Source organism: Crocuta crocuta, unplaced genomic scaffold, assembly GCF_008692635.1.
Source record: "Crocuta crocuta isolate KB4526 unplaced genomic scaffold, BGI_CrCroc_1.0 scaffold186, whole genome shotgun sequence".
NCBI classification, from domain to species: Eukaryota; Metazoa; Chordata; class Mammalia; order Carnivora; family Hyaenidae; genus Crocuta; species Crocuta crocuta.
This window is the reverse complement of record NW_027551569.1, coordinates 1,104,736-1,108,655: the sequence shown is the minus strand read 5'-3', so window position 1 is coordinate 1,108,655 and position 3,920 is coordinate 1,104,736. Positions and strand designations below refer to the sequence as shown.

The window sequence follows — 3,920 nt, the reverse complement described above, 5'->3', positions numbered from 1 at the left end:
CATGGAGCAAAATAATCAATTCCCTTTGAAAGATGAATTTTCTTTTTTTTAATTAACAATTTTTTAATGTTTATTTTAGAAAGAGAGAGAGAGAGAGGGAGGAGAGGGGCAGGAGCAGAGAGAGAGGGAGACACAGAATCTAAAGCAGGCTCCAGGCTCTGAGCTGTCAGCACAGAGCCTGATGTGGGGCTGGAACTCATGAGTTGCAAGATCATGACATGAGCGGAAGCTGGACACTTAACTGACTGAACCACCCAGGTACCCAAAAAGATGAATTTTCTTAATGTCAGCCTGTATTTTTACAAAAATGCTTTGGCATGTTTTTGTGAGTAAATGGCATATGTAAATGATGGGGCCCTCATAAACAACAGGTATGCATTAAAGGAAGCGCATGGTATGCTGGGTAGAACACACTAACAGGACACCAAGTCTGACTTCTAGCTCTCCTGCTAAGTGGCAGAAATCCTGCACCCAAGTCCTTTGTTCTCTCCAGGCTTCCAATCCTGATTTGGGAAGTAGGGATATGGAGGATGGGACTATGCCAGGCTTCGTCCTTTAATTCTTTAAATCTATGGCTTGTTCTAGTGTATGTGGATGGAAAACTTAAGCATTTCCATTTGAGGACTGGTATTAGCTATCTGAGTGAAAAGACAGCTAGTTCTGTGACTATAACCTTTGAAGCATCATTGTTTGCTGAGTATTCTGTACTGTCCCAGCTGCTGTGTGCACACCCTCTCCCCACATCTTCATAACCATCCCTTGAGGTCACAGCCATTACATTCTACAGATGAGGCAACAGAGGCTTGGGTGGGAGGTGGGTGCGGAGGTAAAGAGAACCGCTCAGTCAAAACCAGAAAGTGGCAGACTGAAAACTGAACCCAAGCACTCAGATTCCAAAGTGATTTGGCTGCTTTGTCTGAGTCACAGCCTCCCTTATGGTTCCCAACCTCAAGATCAGGCTTTGCAGGCTGACATGAGTGAGAGGTGAGCTGTGAGAAGCCCTGTCCCGTAAGTCACCATGGATAACCACGTGACACAGCTTTGACTTCGTTATGTAAGAGCAAAAGTCCTTAGTTATCTGAGCTTCCCCAAATAAACAACTCCAATTTTCTTTATTGGTCTGGACGGGCCTTTTTAATCTCAGAGAGTGAGGACACGCACACCCGCTCTCCAAGGAAAACATCACGGAGTGAAGTATTTGTTTTGCTCTATTTCACAAATAACATATTTCAACGGTTATTTCTAAAGAGTAATACTTTGGGAAATTGAGAAACTTGCTCTCGTTTCTAGAAAAGAAATTTGATACATATAATAGTGAAAATTACATTATCTAAAAATGAATCCACATGATTTTTAAAAAATTACCACTGGAATTACATAGTTATCAGTTATTGAGCATTTCTTACAAGCCAGAGACTGTACTAAACACTTAAAGGCATTATCTAATTTCTTTCCTAATGAGCTAGGTATTAATAACGCTCTTCTGTAAATGAGGAAAAAAAGATTTCTCTGAGAGGTTTAAGTAAATGGCCTGAGGTCACACAGCCACTAAATTGCAGCACTGGGAATAAAACTCAGATCTGACAGATTCCAATTTATGTCCTAAACGCCTCTCAATATATTGCTATAGATTTAGATTGCTTTGAAGTACATAGAGAAGTTTAATTCAATGGCAACTTGAACAACAGTTTTACCTAATTACCCTTATTTAAACATTGTCAGAATACTGAAAAATCATTACTTTCCACAAAGCAGACCCCCTCCTCTCATCCTCCAAAGTATATTCACAGCAAACCCTATGAAAGCCAGTATTCCCTCTGGATTCCGGGCGCCCACTAATGGATGTATGGGGTGGGGGACAGTTAGGGATATGCAATTCTGCAAGCTAGTACAGTTTGACTTATGGTAATGAACTACATGAACCCACACATTTTGTCATCTTCCCTGATGAAACTGAGAAAATTTAACATTAAAATTCAGATTTCTGTTTTCCATAAAAGGTGAATTACATTGAAATCGTTTTCTCTTGGTCTAATATTAGAGAACTGGACTTCCAGCAAAGAAAGCTACCTGTGCAAGAGAGAATGCTGTTTCCCGGTGGAAGATCTGGGAAAGCAGGAGGACTTGTTCTGGTGCCTTCTAGGATTAAGAAAAGCTCTTGGGGTCAGGGTGAAAAGGGTCCCTGAAGAGACTTGAGGGGGATGGGGAGGGGGGCTGTACATGCACACAGCTGGGCTAGCCCCACCACTTCCAGCCACACTGGACTCCAATGGCAGGTTGTTAGTCTTTTGGTGGCTGGGATTGGGACGAGCCTGCTGTGGCTGCAGTGTCAGGTGCCAGCAAACCAGGGGTAGAGACCCGCAGACCCATGCTGCCTGTGGTCTGACTGCCCTGCCTGCTGGAGGTTAGGGATACGTGGCCGCTGCAGGTGGAAGTGAGCATGCAGAGGCCCAGGCTCTCCTTTACTGTAAACAGAGGTGTGAGAATTATGGAAAATAACCTGTAAAAGGCACCTTCCCAAGGTTCTCTGAAGACCAAGATAGAGGAGCTCAGCAAAGGGATGACTACTAATCGCTCAATTCTATGGTTTCATGGAGGGCACACTGAATGGGGGAGGGGCTGGTCCCAGGGAGCACCAGCAATGCTAAAAACCCACCATCTGACTGTAATTCAGACTCTGTGCGTCTCAAGTTGCCAGAAAAGGGTGTTATCAATTTCCTGAACAGATCCAGAAATAAACCATTGGCCAGGAGTAGTAGAAGGAGCCCTTTTTGGGGCTTTTGCCACTAAAAACGTATAACCATGGATAACAAAAGCAAAGATGAGGGGGTAGCTTAACTGAGAAACATTCTCCAATATCTTTATGCTGTCCCGGGTTTCAAAAATCTTTCACAAACCAAGGTTCCAGTAGTCAGGAAACACATTTGTAATACAAGCTGCATTAACTTGGCCTTGAGTCTGCTGAACACTAACCTGCTAGGAAAGCATTAGAGTGTGTTTGCTGAAGACCTATATTTACCCTTGTCCTGCGTCCACTCCCCCTTTTCTTCTGTAAACAATCTTTTTTCCCCCTCCCTCTGCTTTGGGAGATAATCTTCCCCAGCACTGCATGTTAGTTTGGAGGTCATGTCAGTCAAAATGCGCTGTCCTCCCCTTGACTCTTGACAGAAAACGGCTTGTGATGATTTATGCCGATGGCTGCCGTCTGAGGAGGCGTCTCACAGCTCTGCTTTCAAGAGCCATCCTTCCTATGCCTATTCGCTCAACCTTCCCAGCCTTCTGCGCTCCGAGCTATTCACCAACAATCTTTTTTTTTTTTTGTCTTTGCTGCTTATAACCATCATATAGTACTTTTAAATATTTGAGAGAAAGAACTTTGAAGCAAATGAGATAGAGGTGTACACACTGAGAAAACTGAAAATCTCTCTTCTCTTAGACGAAGTTACTTCACGTTGTGTCTGTTGAGTGTCCTCTACTAAGAGGCAGCTGTGGTATTGAAAAAAGACCCCTGGATGTGGCTTTGTGACTTCAGGTAAGTCTGTCACTCTCGGTCCTTAATTTTCTCATCTGTAGAATAAAGAGGTTTGACTTAAGTTATCCCCAAGGCCCCTTCCAGCTTGAAGACTCAGTAATTCCATAATGAAGTTATATCTGAATCCATACCCAACAAACTGAAGAGCCAAGCATTCCAACATAAACCTGTGGCCTTGTCTTTCTGATGTCAAGTCTCCAGCAGGTTAAACAGTAGTTTGCTTCCTACCACCTCAGCTCTCTTCTCAGGGGCTTCTGTGCCAAAGGAGAGTTCAGGGCTTCTCCTTTCCTCCGTCAGTTCAGGTGGGCCCCGTGGCTGAGGTGGAAATCACCGTGCCATCACTAGGAGAACACAGTGCTGATTCAGGAGAAACAACTAAGCAAGCACA

The 3,920-nt window shown here is 43.8% G+C and overlaps 1 protein-coding gene across 3 annotated transcripts in view; it reads right to left on the bottom strand.

Annotated features, from left to right (window-relative positions):
* STON2 (stonin 2) overlaps positions 1-3,920 on the bottom strand; it is a 116,878-nt gene that overhangs the window by 4,042 nt on the left and 108,916 nt on the right. The gene's annotated exons all lie outside the window — the stretch shown is intronic.